Below are 17,534 nucleotides of genomic sequence, written 5' to 3'. Positions count from 1 at the left end.
ACCTCATCTCTGTGCCCCACACATACAATTATCTGTAAGGTCCCTCAGTCGAGCAATGAATTTGAAACACAGATTCAACCACAAAGACCAGGGATGTTTTCCAGTGCCTCACAAAGAAGGACACCTATTGGTAGATGGGTAAAAAAAAAAAAAAAGAAGACATTGATTATCCCTTTGATTATTGTGAAGTTATTAATTAAAATTTGTAAGGGTTGTTTAATACACCTAGTCAATACAAAGGTACACGCATTCTTCTAACTCAGTTGCAAGAGAGGAAGGAAACTGCTCAGAAGAGAGGCCAATGATGACTTTAAAACAGTTATAGAGTGTAATGGCTGTGACAGGAGAAAACCGAGGATGGGTCAACAACATTGTAGTTACTCCACAATACTAACCTAATTGACAGAGTGAAAAGAAGAAACCTGTACAGAGCACAAATATTCCAAAACATGCATCCAGTTTGCAACAAGGCACTAAAATAGTACTGCAAAAAGTCTGGCAAAGCAATTCACTTTTTGTCTTGAATACAAAGTGTTAGGTTTGGGGCAAATCCAATAAAACACATTACTGAGTACCACTATCCATATTTCAAGCATAATGGTGGCTGCATCATATAATTGGTAAGCTTTTAATCGTTAAGGACTAGGGAATTTTTCAGGATAAAAAAGAAACAGAATGGAGCTAAGCACAGGCCAAATCTTACAGGAAAACCTAATTCAGTCTACTTTCCAGGACAATAACCTAAAATGCAAAGCCAAATCTACACTGCGGTTGCTTACCAAGAAGACAGTGAATGTTCCTGAGTGGCCGAGATAGTTTTGACTGAAAACTACTTGACAATCTATGGCAAGACCTGTAAATGTTATCGAGCAATGATCAACAACCCATTTGACAGAGCTTGAAGAATTTTGAAAAGAATAATGGCAAATGTTGCACAATCCAGGTGTGGAAAGCTCTTACAGACTTACGCAGAAAGACTCACAGCTGTAATCACTGTCAAATGTGCTTCTACAAAGTATTGACTCAGGGTTGTGAATACTAAATTACATATTTTTGGACTTCTTTTCCACTAAATTAGCAAAAATATATAAAAACATGTTTTCCCTTTTTAGCTTGCCTGTTTTACATGTAATATTGGCTTAAATGCTTAAATCATTGAGTTAATGTAATCCCTAACATTTGTGGGCACCGTTTGTCACCATTATAGTCCAATTAATATATTGTTCAATGTTGTGTAGTGGTTTTGCTGGCATGCATCCCACAATATATATATATTTTTTGCCCCATTAAGATTTACATGCTAAAATTGCCACTGGTGGCTCAATTGCCTATAGTCTAAAATGTTCACTCACTGTAACCTTGCATTCATTGCAGATTGAAATTTGAGTATATGTCCTTCTGTCTACAAAATGATTAGTCTTTAGACCAAATTGATAGACTTACATTTTGTGTTGAAAATGCAGATACTGTTTGAATGAGTGAAAATGAAACCAGTCGCTGTCTGTCAAATCATACAAAATACAAGTACATCAAATGATGTATGGTTACTCTGGCATGTCCTTGAGGGGTATAATAATGTGCATGACGCATATTCAAATATAAAAACTCAATCTCTACGATTAGTTTGAATGCATCCCCAGAAAAAAAGCATAGTTCAAACTGTGAAACACTGGGACTAAATAATTTAAGGCAAGACATGAGTCCATTTTAAATATCTTATGGACTGCTTAGTCTAATTACTGATTGACAAACCTTTCACTTTGAATCATCCAGCAACCATCTGTAACAAAATACAGCTGCTCCACCCTCTTAAAGAGAACTACATTATAGTCTAAGTCAGTGGATCCCAAACTTTTTATAGTCCCGTACCCCTTCAAACATTCAACCTCCAGCTGCGTACCCCCTCTAGTACCAGGGTCAGTGCACTCTCAAATGTTGTTTTTTTGCCATCAGTGTAAGCCTGCCACACACACTATACAATACATGTATTAAACATAAGAATGAGTGTGAGTTTGTCACAACCCGGCTTGTGGGAAGTGACAAAGAGCTCTCATAGAACCAGGGCACAAATAATAATAAAATAATAATCTTGCTCTTTATTTAACCATCTTACATATAAGAACTTATTTGTCCATGGAAAATTGTGAATAACTCCCCACAGGGTATTGAGAAGGGTGTGCTTGAAAGGATACACATACCTCTGCAATGTTGGTGTCACGGCAGCCTTCCCTCTCTTCACGAGAAGAGGAGGTGTAGCAGGGATCGGACCAACACGCAGCGTAGCCAGTGCTCAACATGTTTAATTAAACGATAAACAGAGAACACTTACAAATACAAAATAACAAAAAGTGGCAAACCGATACAGTCCTAGCTGGTGCAGAGAAAACACAGAGACAGGAAACAACCACCCACAAAATCCCAACACAAAACAAGCCACCTATATATGATTCTCAATCAGGGACAACGATTGGCAGCTGCCTCTGATTGAGAACCATATTAGGCCGAACACAGAAACAGACAAACTAGACACACAAACATAGAATGCCCACCCAGCTCACGTCCTGACCAACACTAAAACAAGCAAAACACATAAGAACTATGGTCAGGACGTGACAGTTGGGTTGTATTGGAGTGAGTCTCAGTCTTAACCCTTGTGTTGTCTTAAGGGTCAACAATGCCACTATGTTTAACAGCAGAGACAACCCCATAAATGATATTTTTTCAACTTGAAATTTGATGACTTTTCCTAGAGTGACCCCAACATTAGAAAAACTGAAACATCGCCTTTGTTCATATTTCCATGAAAGCTGTACACCACTAGGGTACAAAGATTGTCTTAGGGTCATTTTTGACCAGGCAGTTATAAAATAATTTACACACCACAAAAAGAAACACACACACACACAATGAGAAATTGAAATTATGTGTGGTACTGATTGAACTCAGCCAGCAGCTCCTGAAGAGGAAGATCACCATGGTTGGCACAGTTAGAAAGAACAAGCCTGAGCTCCCCCCTGTACTCCTCACAACAAGGGGGAGAGAGGCCTTCTCATCAAAGTTTGCCTTCACCCCACCACCACTCTAGTTTCTTACCTCCCAATGAGGAACAATAATGTGGTCCTCCTGAGCACACTGCACAAAACGGCTGAGATCAGCGATCATGAGGACAGGAAGCCAGCCATCATCCTGGACTACAACTACAACAAATGAAGTGTGGACAACCTGAGATGATTGGAACGTACAGCTGCAGGAGGATGACTGCCCGCTGGCCCCTGGTCATCTTCCATAACATCATTGATGTGTCCTCATATAATGCCTTCGTGATATGGAACAAGGTCAACCCTACCTGGATGACTGATAAGCAAAACAAGAGGAGGGTGTTCCTGGAGCAGCTGGGAAAGACACTTGTAACCCCGCAAATTCAAAGAAGGGAGCAACTCCCCCGCACAGCAGCCTCTGCAGCGCTTGTGAAAGCTGTTCAGGGGGCTGAATCTTGTCCTGATCCACCTGAGGTTGCAGCTGGGGCAGGCACGAGGAGGAGATGTCAATTCTGCCCCCCAAAGAAGGACTGTAAAACAAATACTATGTGCTGCACATGTGAGAAATACATCTGCAAAGTCCATGGATACACATTTGCATACTGTCCTACATGAGCTAATTCAAGTTGATTGATTTATGTTCTTCACATTTTGGTTTTGTATCTAATTGTATTCTTATTTATTGTTGTTGTTTAAACACCTTGTGGGTGGGGGTGATGGTTAAAAAAATTGAAGAAGACTAGTATTTTGTAGTTGAATTCCTCATTGTACAGTATATAAGAATATATCACTATGTTGCCAAAAAAGTTCAAGACTGTTATTGTTTCCCTTCAATAAAATGCATTCAAAACTACTTTCTGCACATTTCTGCTACTTTCTTAGGCTATACAAGTGCTATCTCTTGCAAAAAAAATATGTTTTACACCTATGCAGTACCTTTATCAATAACAACAACAATAATAATAATAAACCTCTACTTTAGAAAATAAAACAATTATGACAGATGGGTTGTAATACAAATGAGTGGTGTCCACTGACTAAATGCAGTCTTTCTGCATTGTGAAGAGGGAAAACCCAGATATTCACAAATTTTGTGATGAATGACAGGTTGTTTCTTCATGCAAAATAGATTTGGGGGTTTAAAATGAAATTAAGCTGCTTCATTTTAGGGGTTTAGTAATAACGGTAATGCTTTGCCCTTAGGACAAGGGGAGTATACAGAATGTTAAGACTAAACGAGGGTTAAATCATTTTCCACACACAGCCTGTGCCTGTATTTAGTTTTCATGCTAGTGAGGGCCGAGAATCCACTCTCACATAGGTCCGTGGTTGCAAAGGGCATCAGTTTCTTAACAGCGCGATTTGTCAAGGCAGGATACTCTGAGCGCAGCCCAATCCAAAAATCTGACAGAGGCTTCTGATTAAATTAGATTTTCACAGAACCGCTTGTTGCAATTTCGATGAGGCTCTCTTGTTCAGATATCGGCAAGTGGACTGGAGGCAGGAAAGGGATAACGAGTCCATTTGTTTGTGTCATTCGTTTCGGGAAAGTACCTGCGTAATTGCGCACCCAACTCACACAGGTGCTTCGCTATATCACATTTGACATTGTCCGTAAGCTTGAGTTCATTTGCACATAAAACATCATACAATGATGGAAAGACGTGTGTTGTCCTTGTTAATGCAGACAGAGAAGAGCTCCAACTTCTTAATCATAGCCTCAATTTTGTCTCGCACATTGAATATAGTTGCGGAGAGTCCCTGTAATCCTAGATTCAGATCATTCAGGTGAGAAAAAACATCACCCAGATAGGCCAGTCATGTGAGAAACTCGTCATCATGCAAAAGGTCAGACAAGTGAAAATGATGGCCAGTAAAGAAAACTTTAAGCTTGTCTCTCAATTTWAAAAAAACGGGTCAATACTTTGCCCCTTGATAACCAGCGCACTTCTGTATGTTGTCAAAGCGTTACATGGTCGCTGTCAATATCATTGCATAGTGCAGAAAATACACAAGAGTTCAGGGGTCTTGCTCTAACTTCTCTGGGATATGTGGGACGCTAACGTCCCACTTGGCCAAAAGCCAGAAAAAATGCAGCGCGCCGAATTAAAATATATTACTAATAAAATCTATCTTTCATGAAATCACACATGAAAGACACCAAATTAAACCTACACATGTTGTGAATCCAGCCAACATGTCTGATTTCAAAAAGGATTTACGGCGAAAGCACACCAAAAGATTATGTTAGGTCAGTACATAGCCACAGAAAAACACAGCCATTTCCCCAGCCAAAGATAGGAGTCACAAAAAGCAGAAATAGAGATAAGATGTATCACTAAACTTTGATGATCTTCATCAGATGACACTCATAGGACATCATGTTACACAATACATGTATGTTTTGTTCGATAATGTGCATATTTATATCCAAAAATCTTAGTTTACATTGGCGCCATGTTCAGAAATGCCTCCAAAATATCTGGAGAAATTGCAGAGAGCCACATCTAATAACAGGAATACTCATCATACACTTTGATGAAAGATACATGTTTTACAAAGAATTAAAGATACACTTGTTCTTAATGCAACCGCTGTGTCAGATTTAAAAAAAACTTTACGGAAAAAGCACACCATGCAATAATCTGAGACGGCGTCCAGATATAACAACATTTCTCCGCCATGTTGGAGTCAACAGAAATATGAAATTACATCATAAATATTCCCTTACCTTTGATGATCTTCATCAGAATGCACTCCCAGGAATCCTAGTTCCACAATAAATAGTTGTTTTGTTCGATAATGTCCATTACTTATGTCTAAGTAGCTACTTTTGCTAGCACGTTTAGTGCACATGTCCAAGCGCTCGCGCAGATGCAGGCGAACTCGAACGAAAACTTCAAAAAGTTATATTACAGGTCGAATAAACTGGTCAAACTAAGTAAAGAATCAATCTTCAGGATGTTGTTATCATAACTATCCAATAACGTTCCAACCGGAGAATTCCTTTGTGTCTCTAGAAGTAATGGAAAGCAAGACGATATCATTTGGAATGCGCATGTCCAGGAACTGGCATTCTGCCAGACCAATGACTGAAACACCTCCCATCCGGCTCAACATCACAGTAGAGGCTTCATTCCACGTTCTACAGACTGTTGACATCTAGTGGAAGGTGTAGGAAGTGCAGACAGATCCATTTCTTACAGGGAATTGAATAGGTGATGAGTTGAACATCGACCAGCCTCAGAATTCACACTTCCTGTTTTGATTTTTTCTCAGGTTTTTGCCTGCCATATGAGTTCTGTTGTACTCACAGACATCATTCAAACAGTTTTAGAAACTTCAGATGACTCCTTGCTGTCCCCAGTCCACCTGGTCGTGCTGCTGCTCCAGATTCAACTGTTCTGCCTGCGGCTATGGATCCCTGACCTGTCCACCGGACGTGCTACCTGTCCCAGACCTGCTGTTTTCAACTCTCTAAAGACAGCAGGAGCAGTAGAGACACTCTTAATGATCGGCTATGAAAAGCCAACTGACATTTACTCCTGAGGTGCTGACTTGCTGCACCCTCGACAACTACTGTGATTATTATTATTTGACCATGCTGGTCATTTATGAACATTTGAACATCATGGCCATGTTCTGTTATAATCTCCACCCGGCACAGCCAGAAGAAGACTGGCCACCCCCCATAGCCTGGTTCCTCTCTAGGTTTCTTCCTAGGTTTTGGCCTTTCTAGGGAGTTTTTCCTAGCCACCGTGCTTCTACACCTGCATTGCTTGCTGTTTGGGGTTTAGGCTGGGTTTCTGTACAGCACTTTGAGATATCAGCTGATGTAAGAAGGGCTATATAAATACATTTGATTTGATTTGATTCACTGGCTTGTATGCGAAGCAGTAATTGTTTCAAAACATCTCCTGCCATGTCACTGATGCGTTGTGAACAGTGTTGTTTGATGAAGGCATTGTCTGTATAGTTTTATTGGCCTTTTCCCCCAGCATTGTTCCAGCCATATCCACGGCAGCAGGAAGAATTAAGTCCTCCACAATAGTATGGGGCTTAACTGTCCTAACCACTCAGTAGCTCACCAAATAAGACGCTTCTAGCCCTTTCTTATTAATGGTATATGTTGCTTTTATTCATGTCTTACTACTTGAAAGTCGTCTTAATTCTCGCTTCAAAAAACTCCCGTGGCTTATTTATGTTTTATTCTACAATGTAGAAAATGGTAAAAAAATAAAGAAAAACCCTTGAATGAGTAGGTCTGTCCAAACTTTTGACTGGTACTGTATATAGCCCACCAAATCACGAGTTATATAATACATATACCGTATATATGTATATACTGCACATGTCCTTATCACATTGCACATGCTCTCCCCCATCATGCTGCTGTTTAGGAGTATTACTAATGGGATGCATGAGTGCTTCTATCTGTTCAGCTTACAACGAGAAACTGTTACGTTTGCCTGAGGAAAGAAGTTGATACTTTGGGTGGAGTACATAGGAAGGGTCTGAGATTATTTTATTTGGTTGTCCCATGATTGTTTGTTCACACCCATCATATTCATTGATATCTGGACAGTAATTTTAAAGTAACTGACAATTTCACAAACCAGGCTAAAATTACATATAATAGAAATCTCTCTATAACAGCCTGGTAGAATAGGAGCACCTCAGGTTTGACTCCAAAAACTCTGAATCTACCCTGTGTAAAGTCCACATTACGTAGCACCACACCACAGGTGAGTAGTCACCAATGGATTTGAATCAAAAAACATTTTCTTGACATGTATGAGGTGGTAGTAATCTCACCACTGCACAAACCTCTTTGTGAGATTCTCCCACAAGTGTTGACATGTTCACGGTTTTCTGCAATTGGGCTACTTTGAAAACAATGTCGCGGGTGAAAATTTTTGGTTGAGCGTTGTAGGTTTTCTAAGTTGCACCGCGGCCGCCATGGCATTTCTCTTATAAAATATACATTTCACTGTGAGCTGATAGTGTCTGTCTGGCAGTGAGGCGGCAGTGAAGCAGGCTGTTGCTGAGTGAGTGAGTGGTGGGGAGGGCAGGAGGTGTGTGCTTGTGTTGAGAGAGCACTACAGCTATTGGCTGAGTCACGTGAGCAAGAGGTGAGAGAGCAGCACACTTCGTGACAACTTTTTAAGTTGTAGGTAGGCTATTTAGATTTTCATTATGGAGACACCTATTTACAACCCATTTTCCATAAACAAATATGAACATGCTAGAACTGATAAACATCAAGAAATAATGGAGACAAAGCACTGGAAAACGACTTTGGGCGCACTCGAGTGTCGTGTAATCAAACTTGTATGTATGTGAGTAAAATAACTGCTAACGGTGTATCTTTACAAAAGCACATTTATTGCTTACTTGATGTTGTTTCACATCACAAGTCACAAGAGAGAGATATGCTTTCCTCATGAACCCCTACATTCCCACAGAGCTTCATTAGCAATCAGGATGCAATTTGTAAATAACACCACGTCTCCCCTTTTCAGAGAACAAAGGGTAGACTGCCTTCGTCTCAACAGACCTCAAGGGATTATTCTACCCTTATGTCGGTAGGTCTGTATCTGCCTAGTTCTTCTGGATCATTTCAACATAGGCATGAACATAAAATATTTTCTGTAAACTTTAACTCAAAATGCATCTCTCATTTCTCTTAACACAAATCTACCCCACAGGTAAGTTAGAACTGTAATAGCTTGACAGCTGTGGTTTTGTCTTTTTGTTTTCTTCGAGCTCAGTCATTTGTTCTTGTTGCTCTGAGTTATAAGTCCAGTCTTTGAGGTTTAACTATTGCTCACCCAGACCTTGTTCTGGGTGTAGCAGGTACATCTATGATTACCTTCGGTGTTGGTGGTACTGGCAATGCATTGTGTCGGAGTGGTGAAGACACTTGAATCTTCTCCTGCGTAGCGTTGTTGTTCTCAGGTCCATCCATAGGTATGAGGTGATGTCTGTTCCTGCAGACAGACCCGTGGGGAACTTCCACCATGTAGGATCATGGTGCTGCATGTTCCCTCAGCACTGTTCCTGTGACTTTTGAGTCAGTCACCCACACCTGTTTTCCAGGTGGGAGTCTGCTGAGGTCGCTGACTCTGTGGCACTTGTTGAAGCTTGCTGATCCCCACTCCTCCTCCCTGTCCTTTGAGCTGACCGCAGCTGTGTTTGGGAGTGATGGGTCTAGCAGCGATGGGAGTGTTGGCACTGTGGTACAAAGCTGTCGTCCCATCAGCAGTTGTGCCGGGCTGAAGCCATTCTGGAGTGGAGTTGACCGATTGGCCAGCAAAGCAAGGTAACGGTCAGCTGCTTTCTTGAGGAGGTTCTTCACCTTCTGACCTGCTGGTGACATGGCAAAATCCATACTCTGCAGTGAAGTTGGAAAGGGGTCTTCCAGAGAACTGAAGCCCATTGTCCGCAACCAGGACTTCAGGTACCCCAAGGTGGGCGAAGATGGCTCCAGGCTACCACACAGCCTGTTGTTCGCGCTCTCTGCACTTGACCACACCTTGATGACCCTCGTGCAGCTTAGTCAAGAAATCATTTCGTAAGTCTTGTTCCTTTTAACAGAAAGCACTGTTAGCACTGTGAGAAAAGCGTGTTCTGCTCAGTACAGTTTCAGAAGTCCTTTGCATCAGTCCTTTGAACTCAGACCATCCTTCCTGACACATTGTCATGACTTTTGAGCACACAGTCGGCTTAGAGTTGTTCTCTCAGATTGTCCATGTAGGCAACACTCGCTGGAAGCTGTTCCATTATATTATCCACATATATACACTGCTCAAAAAAATAAAGGGAACACTTAAACAACACAATGTAACTCCAAGTCAATCACACTTCTATGAAATCAAACTGTCCACTTAGGAAGCAACACTGATTGACAATAAATTTCACATGCTGTTGTGCAAATGGAATAGACAAAAGGTGGAAATTATAGGCAATCAAATTAAGCCTTGAATGCTGATTGGCTGAAAGCCATGGTATACCACGGGTATGACAAAACATTACTTTTACTGTTCTAATTATGTTGGTGACCAGTTTATAATAGCAATAAGGCACCCAGGGGATTTGTGGTATATGGCCAATATACCACGGCTAACAGCTGTATCCAGGCACTCCGCGTTGCGTCATGCTTAAAGGGCAGCCCTTATCTGTGGTATATTGGCCATATACAGTGCATTCGGAAAGTATTCAGGCCCCTTGGCTTTTTCCACATTTTGTTACGTTTCAGCCTTATAACAAAACAGATTAAATAGTGTTTCCCTTCATCAATCTACACACAATACACCATAATGACAAAGCAAAAACAGTTTTTTTGACATTTTTGCAAATGTACTAATAATAAAAAACAAAATATAAAAAACAAAATAAAATATTATGAATATATAAGTATTCAGACCCTTTACTCAGTACTTTGTTGAAGCACCTTGGGCACCGATTACAGCCTTGAGACTTCTTGGGTATGATGCTACAAGCTTGGCACACCTGTATTTGGAGAGTTTCTCCAATTCTTCTCTACAGATCTTCTCAAGCTCTGTCAGGTTGGATGGGGAGCGTCGCTGCACAGCTATTTTCAGGTCTCTCAAGAGATGTTTGATCGGGTTGAAGTCCGGACTCTGGCTGGGCCACTAAAAGACATTCAGAGACTTGTCTCGAAGCCACTCCTGCGTTGTCTTGGCTGTGTGCTTAGGGTCGTTGTCCTGTTGGAAGGTGAACCTTTCGCCCCAGTCTGAGGTCCTGAGTGCTAGAGCAGGTTTTCATCAAGGATCTCTCTGTACTTTGCTCTGTTCATCTTTCCCTCGATCCTGACCAGTCTCCCAGTCCCTGCCACTGAAAAACATCTCCTCAGCATCCCCACCTCCAGACGTGATGCTTGGCATTCAGGCCAAAGAGTTCAATCTTGGTTTCATCAGACCAGATAATCTTGTTTCTCATGGTTTGAGAGTCCTTTAGGTGCCTTTTGGCAAACTCCAAGAGGTCTGTCATGTGCCTTTTACTGAGGAGTGTATTTGTATTTATTATGGATCCTCATTAGCTGCTGCCAAGGTGGCAGATACTCCTGTGCCCTCAGGCCCCTACTCCACCACTACCACATATCTACAATACTAAATCCATGTGTATGTGTGTGTATAGTGCGTATGTTATCGTGTGTGTGTTTGCATGTGTCTGTGCCTATGTTTGTGTTGCTTCACAGTCCCCGCTGTTCCATAAGTTTTTTTAAATCTGTTTTTTTAAATCTAATTTTACTGCTTGCATCAGTTACTTGATGTGGAATAGAGTTCCATGTTGTCATTGCTCTATGTAGTACTGCGCGCCTCCCATAGTCTATTCTGGACTTGGGGACTGTGAAAAGACCTCTTGTGGCATGTCTTGTATGCATGGGTGTCCGAGCTGTGTGCCAGTAGTGATGAAGTCAATCTCTCCTCCACTTTGAGCCAGGAGAGAATGACATGCATATTATTAATATTAGCTCTCTGTGTACATCCATGGGCCAGCCGTGCTGCCCTGTTCCAATTGCAATTTTCCTAAGTCCTTTTTTGTGGCACCTGATCACACGACTGAACATTAGTTAAGGTGTGACAAAACTAGGGCTTGTAGGACCTGCCTTGTTGATAGTGTTGTTAAGAAGGCAGAGCATTGCTTTATTATGGACAGACTTCTCCCCATCTTAGCTACTATGGTATCAATATGTTTTGACCATGACAGCTTACAATCTAGGGTTACTCCAAGCATTTTAGTCATCTCAACTTGCTCAATTTCCACATTATTTATTACAAGATTTAGTTGAGGTTTAGGGTTTAGTGAATGTTTTGTCCCAAATACAATGCTTTTAGTTTTATAAATATTTAGGGCTAACTTATTTCTTGCCACCCACTCTGAAACTAACTGCAGCTCTTTGTTAAGTGTTGCAGTCATTTCAGTCACTGTAGTAGCTGACGTGTATATTGTTGAGTCATCCACATACATAGACACTCTGGCTTTTCTCAAAGTCAGTGGCATGTCGTTAGTAAAAATTGAAAAAAAGCAAGGGGCCTAAACAGCTATCTTGGGGAATTCCTGATTCTACCTGCATTGTGTTTGAGAGGCTTCCATTAAAGAACACCCTCTGTGTTCTGTTAGACAATTAACTCTTTATCCACATTATAGTAGGGGGTGTAAAGCCATAACACATACGTTTTTCCAGCAGCAAGCTATGATCAATAATGTCAAATGCTGCACTGAAGTCTAACAAGACAGCTCCCACAATCATTTTATCATCAATTTCCCTCAGCCAATCATCAGTCATTTGTGTAAGTGCTGTGCTTGTTGAGTGTCCTTCCCTATAAGCGTGCTGAAAGTCTGTTGTCAATTTGTTTACTGTGAAATAGCATTGTATCTGGTCAACAAAAAAAAAATCCAGAGTTTTTTTTCCATTAGTCGGCTATTTGAGGCAGTAAAGGGGGCTTTACTATTCTTGGGTAGAGGAATGACTTTAGCTTCCCTCCAGGCCTGAGGGCACACACTTTCTAGTTGGCTTAAATTGAAGATGTGGCAAATAGGAGTGGCAATATCGTCTGCTATTATCTACAGTAATTTTTCATCCAGATTGTCAGACCCCGGTGGCTTGTCATTGTTGATAGACACAATACTTTTTTTCACCTCTTCCACACTGACTTTACGGAATTCAAAAGTACAATTATTGTCTTTCATAATTTGGTCCGATATACTTGGATGTGGAGTGTCAGCATTTGTTGCTGGCATGTCATCCCTAAGTTTGCTAATCTTGCCAATTAAAAAGTAATTAAAGTAGTTGGCAAAATCAGTGGGCTTTGTGATGAATGAGCCATCTGATTCAATGAATGATGGAACCGAGTTGGCTTTTTTTCCCAAAATTTTATTTAAGGTGCCCCAAAGCTTTTTACTATCATTCCTTATCTTTGTTTTAGTTTCATAGTATAGTTTATTTTTCTTTAGTTTAGTCACATGATTTCTTAATTTTCAGGACGTTTGCCAATCAGTTGGGCTGCCAGACTTATTTGCCATACTTTTTGCATCATCCCTCTCAACCATACAATTCCTCATCAATCCAAGGAGATTTAACAGTTTTGACAGTAATTCTCTTTATGAGTGCGTGCTTATTAGTAACTGGAATAAGCAATTTCATAAATGTGTCAAGTGCAGCGTCTGTTTGCTCCTCATTACACACCACAGACCAGCAAATATTCTTTACATCATCAACATATGAATCACTACAAAACTTCTTGTATGACCTCTTATTCACTATATTAGGCCCAGCCTTTGGAACTGTGGTTTTCCTAGATATGGCTATTATATTGTGATCACTACATCCTATGGATTTGGATACTGCTTTGAAACACATTTCTGCAGCATTAGTAAAGATGTGATCAATACATGTTGATGATTTCATTCCTGTGATGTTTGTAAATAACCTGGTAGGTTGACTGACAACCTGAACCAGGTTGCAGGCACTGGTTACAGTTTGAAGGTTTTTATTGCGTGAGCAGCTTGATGATAGCCAGTCAATATTTAAATCACCCAGAAAATATACTTCTCTGTTGATATCACATACATTATAAAGCATATCACACATATTATCCAGATACTGACTGTTAGCACTTGGTGGTCTATACCAGCTTCCCACAAGAATGGGCTTTAGGTGAGGCAGATGAACCTGTAGCCATATTACTTCAACAGTATTTAACATTATGCATACCCCTCCTGTCTCAGCCTCCAGTATTTATGCTGCAGTAGTTTATGTGTCGGGGGGCTAGGGTCAGTTGGTTATATCTGGAGTACTTCTCCTGTCTTATCCGGTGTCCTGTGTGAATTTAAGTATGCTCTCTCTAATTCTCTCCTTCTCTCTTTCTTTCTCTCTCTCGGAGGACCTGAGCCCTAGGACCATGCGTCAGGACGACCGGGCATGATGACTCCTTGCTGTCCCCAGTCCACCTGGCCTTGCTGCTGTTCCAGTTTCAACTGTTCTGCCTGCGGCTATGGAACCCTGACCTGTCCACCGGACGTGCTACCTGTCCCAGACCTGCTGTTTTCAACTCTCTAGAGACCACAGGAACGGTAGAGATACTCTTAATGATCGGCTATGAAAAGCCAACTGACATTTACTCCTGATTATTATTTGACCATGCTGGTCATTTATGAACATTTGAACATCTTGGCCATGTTCTGTTATAATCTCCACCCGGCACAGCCAGAAGAGGACTGGCCACCCCTCATAGCCTGGTTCCTCTAGGTTTCTTCCTAGGTTTTGGCCTTTCTAGGGAGTTTTTCCTAGCCACCGTGCTTCTACACCTGCATTGCTTGCTGTTTGGGGTTTTAGGCTGGGTTTCTGTACAGCACTTCGAGATATTAGCTGATGTACGAAGGGCTATATAAAATAAACTTGCTTTGATTTGATTTGATTAGATCGTCTCTAAGCTTTACTGGAATGTGGTTCTGAATATAGACCGCAACACCGCCCCCGTTGGCATTTCTGTATTTTCGGTAATTGTTATAACCATGTATTACTACCACTGTATCATCAAAGGTATTATCTAAGTGAGTTTCAGAGATAGTCAGAATGTGAATGTCATCTGTTACAAACAAGTTATTGACATCATGGACCTTGTTTCATATGTTAATATGGGCTATTAATGGGCTATGCTTTACTGGGAAGCTTATCAGAAGTAGACTTATTCATGTTATTTGTATTGGAGCTGAGAGTGCAGGGTGAGCTGCACAATGTGGTCTTCCTACTAGGGCACACCACCTCAGTGCTAACAGTGTAACTCTGATTCATAGTATTCGGTGCATTTAGGGGTACCTAAATTAAATGACTTACATTGTGTTTGCCAATGCCCCTAGGATCATGTACACTTGATGCAGCATTATGATGACTCATTGTCACAATGGTAGGGATTAACTGAGCTGGTCTCTGATCATTGACCAGTCATTGTTTCAACGCAGCCTTGAAATGCGTCGACAGAGTCCAGGAGCCAAGATGATTTGGGTGGGGGGGTGGAGAACGCGGCCACTCTACCATAAAGGCCTGATTGGTGGAGAGCTGCAGAGGTGGTTGTCCTTCTGGAAGGTTCTCCCATCTACAAAGAGGAACTCTGGAGCTCTGTCAGAGTGACCATTGGGTTCTTGGTCACCTCCCTGACCAAGGCCCATCTCCCCTGACTGCTCAGTTTGGCCGAGCGGCCAGCTCTAGGAAGAGACTTGGTGGTTCCTGTCACGCCTAGTCCTGCTCCCTCCCTCCGGCGCTCAATGTCGCCGGTCTACTGACCACTGGCAACTATGATTATGCACACCTGCTCCCCATCATTACTCACACATGTTCATAATTTTCTCATTGATTACTCCCCCTTTATTTAGCCCTCCGTAGACATCAGTCATTAGGTAGTATTTTTTTCTCTCATGTTCTGAAAGCTTCTCATGTTTGTTCATCTGTATCGTTCCATTATTAAACTCACCTTCTGCACCTGTTTCCTGACTCCCACCGTATACATTACAGAATACTACCTCAGAGGATAACACCATCTTCCAGACAGTCATGGAACAGGGTCATCTACTCCACCAACACCACGACCAGCTGGTGCAACTGGGTACGGCCAAGGAGGAGGTCCTCCTATAGAAAAATGCTATATATAACCTAAAAGGGATCACCGGCTCTCCCCATTGGAGTACCCTTTGAAGAACCCTTTTTGGTTCCAGGTAGAACTCTTTTGGGTTCCATGTAAACATGCCTTTGCTAACACTCATGTGCACTCCATTGTAGTTGGTAAGTACTGTAAATGTGAGCACTTGAGACACTTGACAAAGACAACAAGATATTTTCAGTAGATTCTGACTCTTAAAGATATTTTACTGTGCATTACTGTTCTGTCGTGTCCGGCATGCCCATATTATGCCAATTATTAATTTATTTTATCTTTTTATGCTTACAGTAAGTACCATGAAAAGCCAGAAAAATCATCAGGTTGATGTGTTGCGGGCCCTCTGGAAATTCCCAAAAATGTCCCTGACCTCTGTGGTTGAGGAGGACACAAAGTATGTATGAGCAAGTTGCTATTTTTTTAAGAAATCTCTAGACTTTCACAAACTTCTTCAACTAGTAACATGGAAATAATTTTAGCCAGCTGAGTCCACAAAGCTTCTTCAGGAATGTTCTTTTCTAGTTTTCTTTTAATTCTCAAATTGATACAGTTTTAATGCCCTGATTCTCTTCACTGCAGATCTGACCAATCACACCACTCTTTAAGAGGGCGACTACGCTACAGATTGCCTTCTGTGCCTAACCTAACCTTAACCCTTTAATCAAACTCCTAAACTTAACCCTAACCTTAACTCCTAGCCTAGCTAACGTTAGCCAGCTAGCTAACGTTCGCCTTCTAGCTAGAATTTGTAACATATCATAAGTTTTGCAAATTCTTAACATGTAGGTTTTCGAATTTGTAACATATAATAAAAATTGTAATTTGTAACATACACTATGTATACAAAAGTATGTGGACACCCCTTGAAATTAGTGGATTCGGCTATTTCTGCCACACCCACTGTTGACAGATGTATAAAATCGAGCACACAGCCATGCAATCTCCGTCTACAAATATTTGCAAAATACTTACCGAAAAGAGCTCAGTGACTTTCAACGTGACACCGTCATAGGATGCCACCTTTCCAACAAGTCAGTTCGTCAAATTTCTGCCCTGCTAGAGCTGCCCCGGTCAACTGTAAGTGGTGTTATTGTGAAGTGGAAACGTCTAGGAGCAACAACGGCTCAGGTGCAAAGTGGTAGGCCACACAAGCTCACAGAAGTGCGTAGCGCATACAAATCACCTGTCCTCGGTTGCAACACTCACTAACGAGTTCCAAACGGCCACTGGAAGCAACGTCATCACAATAACTGTTTGTCCGGAACATCCTGAAATGGGTCTCCATGGGCGAGCAGCCGCACACAAGCCTAAGATCACCATGCGCAATGCCAAACATCGGCTGGAGTGGTGTAAAGCTGCTATTGGACTCTGGAGCAGTGGAAACTCTGGAGTGATGAATCACGCTTTATCATCTGGCAATCCGAAGGACGAATCTGGGTTTGGTGGACACCATGAGAACGCTACCTGCCCCAATGAATTGTGCCAACTGTAAAGTTTGGTAGCGGTCGAATAATGGTTCAGGCTAGGCTCCTTAGTTGCAGTGAAGGGAAATCTTAACTTTACAAGATACATTCTAGACAATTCTCTGCTTCCAACAGTTTGGGGAAGGCCCTTTCCTGTTTCAGCATGACAATGCCCCAGTGCACAAAGCGAGGTTCATACAGAAATGGTTTGTCGAGATCGGTGTGGAAGAACTTAACTGGCCTGTACAGAGCCCTGACCTCAACCCCATCTAATAACTTTGGGATGAAATGCGAACACCGACTGCGAGCCAGGCCTAATCGCCGAACATCAGTGCCCGACCTCACTAATGCGC

Source organism: Salvelinus sp. IW2-2015, linkage group LG4p (genome assembly GCF_002910315.2).
Source record: "Salvelinus sp. IW2-2015 linkage group LG4p, ASM291031v2, whole genome shotgun sequence".
Taxonomy (NCBI): domain Eukaryota; kingdom Metazoa; phylum Chordata; class Actinopteri; order Salmoniformes; family Salmonidae; genus Salvelinus; species Salvelinus sp. IW2-2015.
This window is presented reverse-complemented; position numbering follows the sequence as displayed.